Source organism: Mytilus trossulus, chromosome 2 (genome assembly GCF_036588685.1).
Source record: "Mytilus trossulus isolate FHL-02 chromosome 2, PNRI_Mtr1.1.1.hap1, whole genome shotgun sequence".
NCBI classification, from domain to species: Eukaryota; Metazoa; Mollusca; class Bivalvia; order Mytilida; family Mytilidae; genus Mytilus; species Mytilus trossulus.
Window position 1 is genome coordinate 47,490,632 of NC_086374.1, and position 12,910 is coordinate 47,503,541.

At 33.0% G+C, this 12,910-nt stretch overlaps 1 protein-coding gene across 2 annotated transcripts in view; it reads right to left on the reverse strand.

Annotated features, from left to right (window-relative positions):
- Window positions 1-11,318, reverse strand: part of LOC134707426 (carbohydrate sulfotransferase 3-like) — a 34,259-nt gene extending 22,941 nt beyond the window's left edge. For both annotated transcript variants that reach the window (XM_063567153.1, XM_063567152.1), the window contains exon 1: window positions 11,164-11,318. The gene's annotated coding sequence lies outside the window, so the exon portion shown is untranslated. The remainder of the gene's footprint in view (window positions 1-11,163) is intronic.
- Between the last annotated feature and the right edge of the window lie 1,592 nt (window positions 11,319-12,910).

The window sequence follows — 12,910 nt, forward strand, 5'->3', positions numbered from 1 at the left end:
AGTGTCTAATTCTAAGCTTACATTTATTGTTTTTATGATAATTTTCAGCCTTACCTTCAACTGGTCATCGCTTTGAATTCCAATGATATTTACTTACAAACTTCCCAAAAGAACTTTTAAGTTTATTTTTTGTGATAAAACTTTAACAAGGTAACATCTGCATTAAAGCTGTTGCATACAGTGGAGATCAGTTCTAACCTCTCATTAAATCTGTCAGAATCTGTCAGGAGAACTGTTCTAGAACAGTACGTAGAACTGTCAGGCTGACACCTTTTAGTCAGTTCTAGGTTAGAACTGTTCTAGCTAGAACTGACTTGGTCAGTTCTAGCTAGAACTGATTTGGACAGTTCTACCTAGAACTGATCCTGACAGTTCTACCCTAGAACTGACCAAATCTTTGGTCAGTTCTACTTCTAGAACAGTTCTGCGGTTAGAATTGATTACAAATTCTACGGCTAGAATTGATTTATAAATTCTACGGCTAGAATTGATTTATAAATTCTACGCGGCTAGAATTGATTTATAAATCCTACTGCTAAAATTGATTTATAAATTCTACGGCTAGAATTGATTTATATTTTTTAAGAAATCTTTGACTTAATATAAAGGCTTCGACAAAATAGCGATTAATATTATAAAGAGTTTTGCTATTTTGCCAGTTTTATTTCAAATTTTTCGTCGGCAAGAGAACATGTTTAACCCCGCCATATTCTGCATGTATGTGACTGTTCCAAGTCAGGAGCCTGTTATTCAGTGATTTTCTTTTGTTGATGTATTACATAAATTATTTGTTTTTCTTTCATTTTTTTAACATAAATTAGGCCGTTAATATGGGGGAGGGGGCATTATTATTTCAACTGTTTTACATTTGTCATTCCGGGAGTTAACAAAATTATCTGACCATCTATAATGTAATACGTTGTTCCGGCGAATCCAGCAGTTTTAAAAGGGGGTGGGGGTTGGGGGTCCCAACCGAGGAAAAAAAGGGGGGGTTCAACTATATGTCCTCATTCAAATGCATTGATCGTCCAAAAAAGGGGGTCACCCCCTCTGGATCTGCCATCGATCCACTATAAACTTAAACTGACCATATTTGATTTCTTCATATAAATCTATATACTTTTAGCTGCACACTGCAGGAATCCAGTTTATTTTTAGGCAAGGATACCAATTATATTGGCAAACATTAATGATTTCAAAATTTTATTTGCAATCAATTTATAATACTAGCATGTCCTCTTAATTTAAAATGTGATATCTGTTTACGAGTAGTTTTCATACCTCGGATGGCCCTGTTATACAAAAATCTTTTGACCGCATCAATCTAAACTGACCTTATTTGCTCTTTCTATCTGCATATCTATATAGCTGCACAGTAATTCAGTTATAATTTTAGGTCAAGAGGGACTGTAATATACAAGTTACAGCAATATTGGAATAAAAATGACTTCAAATTTTTGTTCGCATGAATTTAAAGTGCCAGCATGTCCTCTTTTTATTCAAAGTATTGAATCTTAAACAAATATCAGTAGTTTTCATACTTCAGACTGAGTCGTGTAATAAAATCTTTTGACCGCATCAATCTAAACTGACTTTATTTGCTCTTTCTTTCTGCAAAGCTATATAGCTGCACAGTAATTATATATAATTCAGTTATAATTTTAGGTCAAGAGGGACTGTAATATACATGTACAAGTTACAGCAATATTGGAAAACAATGACCTCAAAATTTTGTTCGCATGAATTTAAAGTGCCAGCATGTCCTTTTTTTATTCAAAGTATTGAATCATTAACAAATATCAGTAGTTTTCATACTTCAGACTGAGTCAGGTTATAAAATCTTTTAACTGCATCAATCTAAGCCGACTATGCGGTATGGGCTCTGCTCATTGTTGAAGGCTGTACCGTGACCTATAGTTGTTAATGTTTGTGTCATTTTGGTCTTTTGTGGATAGTTGTCTCATTGGCAATCATACCACATCTTCTTTTTTATATATAAACTGACCTTATTTGCTCTTTCTTTCTGCAAAGCTATATAGCTGCACAGTAATTCAGTTATAATTTTAGGTCAAGGGGGACTGTAATATACAAGTTACAGCAATATTGGAAAACAATGACCTCAAAATTTTCGCATGAATTTAAAGTGCCAGCATGTCCTCTTTTTATTCAAAGTATTGAATCTTAAACAAATATCAGTAGTTTTCATACTTCAGACTGAGTCGTGTAATAAAATCTTTTGACCGCATCAATCTAAACTGACCTTATTTGCTCTTTCTTTCTGCAAAGCTATATAGCTGCACAGTAATTATATATAATTCAGTTATAATTTTAGGTCAAGAGGGACTGTAATATACATGTACAAGTTACAGCAATATTGGAAAACAATGACCTCAAAATTTTGTTCGCATGAATATGAATTTAAAGTGCCAGCATGTCCTTTTTTTATTCAAAGTATTGAATCATTAACAAATATCAGTAGTTTTCATACTTCAGACTGAGTCAGGTTATAAAATCTTTTAACTGCATCAATCTAAGCCGACTATGCGGTATGGGCTCTGCTCATTGTTGAAGGCTGTACCGTGACCTATAGTTGTTAATGTTTGTGTCATTTTGGTCTTTTGTGGATAGTTGTCTCATTGGCAATCATACCACATCTTCTTTTTTATATATAAACTGACCTTATTTGCTCTTTCTTTCTGCAAAGCTATATAGCTGCACAGTAATTCAGTTATAATTTTAGGTCAAGAGGGACTGTAATATACAAGTTACAGCAATATTGGAAAACAATGACCTCAAAATTTTGTTCGCATGAATTTAAAGTGCCAGCATGTCCTCTTTTTATTCAAAGTATTGAATCGTAAACAAATATCAGTAGTGTTCATACTTCAGACTGAGTCATGTAATAAAATCTTTTGACCACATCAATCTAAACTGACCTTATTTGCTCTTTTTTTCTGCAAATCTATATAGCTGCACAGTAATTCAGATATAATTTTAGGTCAAGAGGGACTGGAATATACAAGTTACAGCAATATTGGAAAACAATGACATCAAAACTTTGTTCGCATGAATTTATAGTGCCAGCATATCCTCTTTTTATTCAAAGTATTTAATCGTAAAAGAATATCAGTAGTTTTCATACTTTAGACTGAGTTGTGTAATAAAATCTACTGACCGCATCAACCAAAACTGACCATATTTTCTTTTTTTATGCAAGTCTTTATAGCTGCACAGTACTTCAGTTATAATTTTAGGTCAAGAGGGACTGTAGTATATAAATAACTGCATTACTGGAAATTAAAGACCATCAAAAAAAAATTCATCGAATGAGAGTGCCAGCATTTCCTACTTTTATTCAAAATATCGCATCAGAAACAAACATCGTTAGATTTCATATCTGAAATTATATGTCTGCATCAATCAAACCTGACCATATTTGACAGCATCAACCAAAACTGACCATACATGTATATGACTACATCAGCCAAAACTGACCATATTTCCTCTTTTTTATGTATCGATCGTTAACTCTTTTAGTTGCATAGTAAATCTGTTACATGTATATTGTTATGTAAGAATTGATTGTATAATACAAATGATAGAAATATTGGAACACCTAATTTCTTTTGCATAAATTAACAGTGTCAGCGTGTCCTCTTTTTAATCAAAATATTGCATCATAAACAAATTTCAGTAGTTTTCATACCGAAGACAGACTGGTATAACAAAATTGTGTGTCTGCAGCAACCAAAACTGACCATATTTACACTTTATTATGTAAATCTTAATATATAGATAATTATATAGCTGCATAGTCATGATAGTAAATCACTTATAAAATTGAGAAAGGAAATGACGAAAGGTGTCAAAGCAACAACAACCCGACCAAAGAGCAGACAACAACCAATCACGATGGATAGTATAATTCAAATGACAGCATGTCCTCTTTATATTCAAAATATTGAATTGCTAACAAATTTCAGTAGTTTCGATATATCAGACTGAGTTGTTTTAATAACAACATTATTTGACCGCATCAACCAAAACTGAACATATATACTTTATCATGTAAATATATACATGTATGGCCTCATTGTAAACCAATAATATTTCTATGTCAGGATAGATACTGCATGATAAAGATAATACCAAATTTCAAAATCGATTTAGCGCGCCCTTATTTCCTCTCTGTATCGATAATATTATTATTTAAGAAATGACTGTAATATTTTTTCTATGAAGAAATAACATCAAAATTTGGTGCACACTGAATAACGCGAGTAGCAGGTTTTTTAGCAGTGTGCATGCACCACATTTTTTTATGTTATTTCAAATAGACAGAAAAAAATATTAGTCATTTCTTAAAATTTAATTTTAACTTCCAATTTAAACCTTGGCAAACCATGAAAAACGTTGATGACGATACGGTCACATGACTAACTTTTATCTATGGGCTGATAACAAAATAACGTCAGCCAATCAGAGACCCGTTACATCCAAAATTAAATTATTAAATAAAGAATCCTCACAAAAGTGACTTTTTAAGTCAGTGTAGTTCATGATGGGTTTTTTTTAAACAAAACTATTTAACGGCATCATCCAACACTCACATGACTGATTCATATACTTTATTTTAAAATGAAAAGTACATGTATGAGAAGTTCTCTTCTTGGAATAATTTGAAGGAGGAAAATGATTGGTTTTGTTTGAAGCCTAAAGTCCAGTGGCAAATGTTTCATTCATATTCACATAGAGTATATTTTTCTGACGTTCCAACTTCCACACTCCCAGATTATTTACGAGATAATGCAAATGTAGCCTACATAGTTTTTTTTTACGTTTCACAACACTTTTTTCGTTAAAATATCCCATAATTCATCCACTGTACAATTTTCGTTTGAACATTTGTCAAAACAGAATCTTAAAATCATGAATGTAAATCCAAGGTACACAAGGTAAATTAAGATTAAACTTCCATTAAATGTAGAGTTTTATGAAGAGACTGTTAAAGACGGGGAAAGAAGAAACGTAAACAATGATGTTTTCTATGCAATCTTATAAAAATGTTTCTCCGATGAGTTGGATAACCTTCAATTCACTTCGATATTTGTACATGTAACGTTTGATTAGTAAAAAAATATAGAAAATCTGCTACATGTATTAAATAGCAAAGTAATTGGAAGTGATTTATTTCTTCTAAATTCTAAAGTGCCCTTACTGTAGTGACGTCATTTCAAGAACTGTTCTATAGTCCTGACTGATTTAGTCAGTTCTGCTGACAGTTCTACGGTTAGAACTGATTTGGACAGTTCTACCTAGAACAGTTTTAGACAGTTCTACCCTAGAACTGATCCTGACAGTTCTACCTAGAACTGATTTAGTCAGTTCTACCTAGAACTGATCCTGACAGTTCGGATACATGTCAACTCGTACTTTCGGCAACTCGTACTCAGCCAACTCGTACTTTCGGCAACTCGTACTTCTACCAACTCGTACTTCTACTAAGTCGTACCCTATATTTTTTTAGCATTATAATACAAGTTTTCTACGTTTATATCCGTAGATATGGATATTTTAACTCCCTGAAGTATCCCAATGCACCCTGAGGTAGATCCATATAGAATATGAAAAGGATATTTTTTAGTGAACATTGCGTTGAATATGTCTTAGTTTTTTCGTGTAAGTAGTAAATATTTATCTCTTCTTCCTGTTGTACTAGCTGATTATACAACTCTTTATAAATGCCTGTAAGAATTAAAATGTATTGGTTTAATTTTTTATAATTATGATTTCATAATTCAATTTACTTACAATTCTATGCAAAGGCACTTGACATCACGTATATTTAAACATTATTGATAATTTTTTAACCTATAAGAAATCACAAGTAATATGTGACACTTTAATAAACAAATTATGTATTGCAGTTCGCGTGCCGGTGATTCATTGATCATTGTTTCACGTGACACCTGAAGCATGTCGATTACCAGTAAATCGGCCCTTATTCACACACGAAGTGTGCCATTAATTAACCGTTATCAAAACAACTTCATGTCTGATCTAATCTTTCTGCATGTACGTTTGCACAATATTTTAAAATGTATATTTCATCACAATACTGCTATCATTTATATACGTATTGACATAAATTATACAGTAGCACATTTGGCTTGTAAAAGTATAAAAGTTAAAACAAAAATTAAGCCAATATTTAGAAGAATTATGAGAGACGTATTAAAAAAACCCTACTAGTATCACTAATATTTACACACACATTGTAAGAGTTTTATCATAAAACATTTTTACAAGGCTTTGTTGCTATTAATAATAGTAATATGGGTTTCTCAAAACTTGTTTTTTTCAACGTTTAAGTCATGCATTTTCTTTTCGGTGAGGATGGTGATTGTTTAAGTATAACTCAACGGTCTTTGATGTTCATAGTGCCGCACTTATACCGATTTTTTGTTTTCATTTACTTCTCTCTATTTATTCGACTTTTAACAAATCCATTCTATTTTTGTAGGTATGTTATCCACTAATGACCACTGATTAGCATATTGTGTAGTCATAATTATTTTAATGTGCATATCAAATAAATTGCCGTCCAAACAATTTCAAACAATCGATTCTAAGGAATACTAATGATTATAACGATTAGCATTACATTAGCTTATTTAAAACAATTATAATTGCATTTTATTAACATTGAAAGTTGTTTTTTTCATTTGTATTTTGCTATATAATGATATACGAAAGAAAGTTATAATAACTATGCATATAAGAGGGGTCCTGATCCCGAAATCCCGGGCTTATAAACACGAAATCCCAAGGTCAAATTCGAAAACAAGAATTCCCGGATCCCGAAAGGGTCAATCCCGAAATCCCGAGCTTAAAAATACCCGATCCCGGAGTCCCGATAAAGGTCCTATCCCCCCTCATATAAACTAGATAAATAATATCAAATAAAACATGGTTACGAGTTGGTAAAAATAGGGTACGAGTTGGTTGAGTACGACTTGCCGAAAGTACGAGTTGGTAAAAATAGGGTACGAGTTGGTTGAGTACGACTTGCCGAAAGTACGAGTTGTCGTGTACCCGACAGTTCTACCTAGAACAGTTCTAGGGTAGAACAGTTCTAGCTAGAACTGTTCTAGGACAGGTTAGAACAGTTCTATGACAGATTATTCTGACAGTTCTAATGAGAGGTTAGAAGTGATCTCCACTGCATTTATGATAAACAATCTATCAGTTAATTTTTTGAAAAATAAAGATTTTATATTTTTTTACATGTATATACCAATGATATTTACTTACAAACTTCCCAAAAGAACTTTAAAGTTTATTTTTTGTGATAAAACTTTAACAAGGTAACATCTGCATTAAAGCTGTTGCATATTTATGATAAACAATCTATCAGTTAATTTTTTGAAAAATAATGATTTTATATTTTTTTATATACCAAGTGCAATATCATGATGTTTTATATTTTTTGCAATTGTAAAGTAATGTCAGCGTGATCCTTTCTAAGTACGTTTAGTTTTAAATTCAGGACAGAATCTATTATTGTTACGTCTTTAACTTCTAAATCTATGTAAACGGACATTTTTTAAACCTTTTTTTCCTTAGTTTTGAACATTAGATACAATGCATTAATGAATCAATGCTCTTCAACTTCGTACTTTATTTGGCCTTTTTAACTTTTTTGGATTCGAGCGTCACTGATGAGTCTTTTGTAGACGAAACGCGCGTCTGGCATATAATACTTAATTTAGTCCTGGTATCTATGATGAGTTTATTTCTTCAATGCAACATCGTTTGTAAAAGTTCATTTTGATTGGATAACCTCACCACTTTTCATAGTATCAATTTACAATTCACAATTGATGCTATAAATTCATCAGAATGAAGATAACAATATTGATTTTAAGCTCCATGATGTTTTTAATGTAAAAGACCTAATCCAATATGTACGTATATGAGTTTGACGTTCTGATTCTATGGCTTATCCAAGCTTGAGACCAAATAACAAGTCTTCTGTTTAATAATTTCATCTATGTAAATAACAAACTCAACTACAGTCAATATTTGAAAAGCCTGATTGAACTTTTCAGTTACTTTGCGTACAATAACAATGTTTTAAATGTTCATTGTCTATTTTTGCCTTTTTTGTTTCCCATGATTTAGTGTTGTTTTGTTGTCCTTCATAGAACTCATCTGGTATACCTATGCTTAGTCGCGAGGAGCATATATAGCGGGCGACAGAAGTGATAAGCAGGAGCTGCTTACCCTTCCGAACTACACGAAGCCGTCCCAGTTTTTCGGGGTTCGTCTTTTATCCCCTCGCATCCGTCTGTAACAATTTTTGTAAAAACCATAGAAACAACATCCTTTCTTGGATTTCAAATAAATGAATGTCCGAAGCAAGATTTTAAAAGCTATTGATTTGCAAGGTTATGGGTTAAGGTAATTTTGGGGCTCAGAATTTTCAGCGAATATCATCCTTGTGAACACTGTAAAATGAACAATGCTAAATGGACATTAACCAACTGAGTACAAGGATTATCCATAACATGACATTGAACCCTATTGATTTTCAAGGTCATGCGTCACTTAAAGGCTTAGGTCGTTATGGGACTTAAATTTTCAGCAGAAATCCTATCAACACTCTAAAATCTACATCTTTCGGTGGATCTCAACCAAACTTAGTACAATGAATTTCCATAACAAGACCTTGAACCCTATTGATTTTCAAGGTCATAGGTCAAGGTCATTTTGGGGCTTTGTTTTGCATTTTGGGTATAATTAGAAAACTTATTCTTCAAGAATCTCATCGTTATAAAGAAAACCCTCATCATCATAAAGAAGGGAATACCAGATGACAGTTCCGGCGTACCATAGCAACACACCCAAAACCGTATTACTTGATTTTGCAATAACGGTTTCCTATTTGATAGGTCTGGATATAAAAATAGACAAGAAAACGTGTCTGCTGCAGACCACGTGTCATACTAATGGGGAGAAAGAAGCATGATTACTGGAAAAATACCCACAATAGATAAAAAGTCTTGGAAAAGACATGTTTGCATGTGTTCTGTGTTATTTTTACAATCTTTTCTATCATATGATATCTAAACTATCAATGTTTGCGGACGAGTCGTTTAATATGTTAGAATGTTCAATCCTTACTGATAGGTGATTCTCAAAGAATCATACTGATTGATTTTTGATTTTTTTCGGTGTTTTAATGACACTTTGAAGAGCCACATTTACGCTATTTCGTGGCGGCAAGTTTTATTGGTGGAGGATGCCGGAGTGCCCGGAGAAAACCATTGACCTTCGATTGGAAAACTGACGATCCTAGTCAATTAAGATTAAAGTCGAGTTCAACTGTGCAAGCGGGGTTCAAACTCACAACTTCAGTGTTGACTGGCAATTGATTGCACTAGTAACTACTAAGACCACTCTGTCATCGAGACCCCAAGAATCATTAAGGTTCTTGTGGACCTTTTGTCTAAAATGGCTGCATTTTCACCTCAAAATTTACTGAGAGTACAGACAACGTGTGCTGGAAAAGTTTTAAGGTATACCATGCCATAAATGAAATTCATATGTGTTCCATGTTTTAGAAAAACAAAGTTTTAACAGGATTTTGCAGTGCATTTTTTTTCATCCTTCCAGAAGGTGCCAAATTAAACAGAGTTGGGAAAGAGGTTTGAGAACTTCCCCACAGGTTATAATTGAAGTGAGCTTTATTAATTGACATGGATAATTATAGATGGACAATAGATACATGTACCTGGTATTACATCCCAGCTCCTTTGCTCCAGTACCTCCGGCCATCGGGGTGATATTACACTGACACACCGCGTCCTTGTGGGATAACTATTAAATAATTAACGATTTAAACTGTTTACATGAGTTGACCATATCAAGCGAAACTCAACTGTTTGTTTATTTTTATCATCTTTTGCAGGAACGAAAAAAAGTGCATTGCAAAATCCTGTTAAGTTCTCAATTTTCTAAATCATACAAGGCATATAGGTTTGTCTGTACTCCAAGTAAATTTTGAGGTGAAAATGCAGCCATTTTAGTCATAGGGTCCACATGAACCTAAAAGGTTAAGATCAAGGCGAGAACGATAGTTCTTCATACAAATTGTTATCCAACTAAGTGATTAGAGTACTAAAGTTATGCACCAAACCGCATTTTGACATTTGGGCTGCTTCATTTGTTCTAGGTCGGGCTATGCGGTTGGTCCTTCCACGTGACCGGGTTAAAAATGGCTAAAAAGTGAAACGAGTGGAACCGGCTGATTTCAAGATGGCGACAGAAGTTCAAATTTACAAAATAAAATCTTTCTAACCTAGGGAATTAATATAAAAAATGAACTGTTGACAATAAATATATTGTTTTGTTCACACAGTGTTGCCCGTTGTCAATATATAAATGAATTGTGTACGAATGTATATCGAGGTTTTAGCTAGCTTTAAAACAAGGTTTAATCCACAATTTTCAACTATCATATGGACAAAATGTCACAGTTTCTTTATTTTGGTATATGACACACACTAAGTCCTTGGTTGTTAGATGAAATAGTTCTTCAGCTATTTTCGACCTACTGTTAATGAATCTTGATTTTTATGAACTTTTTCAGAGTCCCTTTTCATTTTAACGTTTGCGATTTAAGAAAGAAACTAACTAAATGTTCACGCATTGTTGTCATCATAATGGAATTTGATGCGAATGTTATACAAGTGCGAGGTTTAGCTTGCTATGAAACCAGGTCTTATTCCCCATATTCTACATAAGAAAATGATTGTACCAAGTTTTTTTGGAAAGTGTTCCTGATAATGGGAAATCCAGAAAAATGCATTGAAATGTATCAAGTTCTATTTTCATAAACGTATCCTACGCAATTTAAACTGTTAGTCTTTTAATTATATAAAAAAAGGAGATGTGGTATGATTGCCAATGAGACAACTATCCACAAAAGCCCAAAATTACACAAACATTAACAACTATAGGTCACCGTACGGCCTTCAACATCTACATGGTTTGTTGCATTTCACCATCACTGTCAAGCTTTCTAACATTGATCACATAAAAACTATCACGTACAAAAAATATAAAAGATATATAAATATATAAATATCTAATACTTACAAAACTGCCAGTATCTGTAAAGTCCATATTACACTGTACTGCCCTGTATTTTGATTTCGCCTCTGTCACAACATCTGTCAAACTAAATCCGCTTTTCTTAATTTTTGTTCATGGTTTAATAATGCCCTAATGTCGTCTTATAGATACAATGGTCGAATAATAATGTCGACAAATTGACAGGATTTAAATAATGTATTCAGATTTTTATAGTATAAATAAGCTTGAATAAATTTCTGACCTTTTGGTCGAAATAAACTGTCATTAAATTTTACGAGTTTTACCACCTACATCAATCTATTTTAAATAAAAAGATATTAATTCTGTGTGTCAAACTACTATATATATAACTGGGAATTCACCTTTATTTGTAATAATTTCAGTGTTTCAATGGTATGACCTAGTGAGTCGGCAATACATCCTGGGTTATTTGAAATTAAGTGTTGAACTGAGAATATAAAACCCTGAAATCATCATTCATTGGAGATAAATAAGTCCGTGTATTCAATTTGACTTAGGCCTTAAAATTTGGCAGCAATAAATTAATTATTCAGAATAGGACTCTTGTGTGTTCATTTATCTTTTTAGTCTCCCACGTCAAAGTTAGATGTATTTAACGTTTATCGTCCATTGTCAAATTAGCAATGACGGTCGGTTACGAGCTGAACTTAACAACAATAGATAATTTAATGATCCCAATATGAACCTTGATTATTTTCAAAAACACAAGCACCCTCTTATCTCGAGGTTGATACGATATAAAGAGTTCTAGCACAAGGTTAATACTACTGCTGGTGAATTGTTAGCCCCCACGAGCATTATCAGATCAGAAGTCGATTATTTTCAAAAACACAAGCACCCTCTTATCTCGAGGTTGATACGATATAAAGAGTTCTAGCACTAGGTTGATACTACTGCTGGTGAATTGTTAGCCCCCACGAGCATTATCAGATCAGAAGTCGATTATTTTCAAAAACTCAAGCACAATCTCATCTCGAGGTTGATACGATATAAAGAGTTCTAGCACTAGGTTGATAGTTACTGCTGGTGAATTGTTAGCCCCCACGAGCATTATCAGATCAGTAGTCGATGCTTTGGTATTGACATGAGTTTTTAACATACATGTAGTTTTTTCTAATTTTCCATTGGAAAATAAATACTTGGTCAAGAAAATAAGGTTTAAAAATCATGCAAAGTTGATTGAGACTAAAGTTTCCTCGCTTTCAAATGTCCTTATCCAGCACACGCCCAATTGACTCCACTCGTAATTGGCTAGGATTGTTATTTTTTCTTACCGAAGATCGCTTGTATTCTCCATGTACTCCCAACTCCCTCTACCAACAAGAACTGACCGCCACTGAGAAATCGCAAAATAGTGTTGATAGTGGAGCTTAAAACCAATCCATCTACCAATCAATCCAAATGTCCTTTCGAAATATTGAACGTTTGTCATTTTTTTCACAGTTTTACCTTTGTATCATACTTTTTTATCATAACTTATCATCAATCATTACAAGTACAATTATATATGAAAAGGAAAGAAAATTATGCTTGGTACATACATTTACAAGAACAAAATACATCCAGACTCCTACTTTCCTGTTTCAATGTTACAAGTATCCATATTTTTTTAGTTATCTCTGTAAACATGGATTCAGTTGGCAAAAGTTAAAAATCAAATAATAAACAATAATAAAATGCATGTGGTTTTTAAATTTGATAGATGCCTATTTTTGCTTTATGGTTAAAT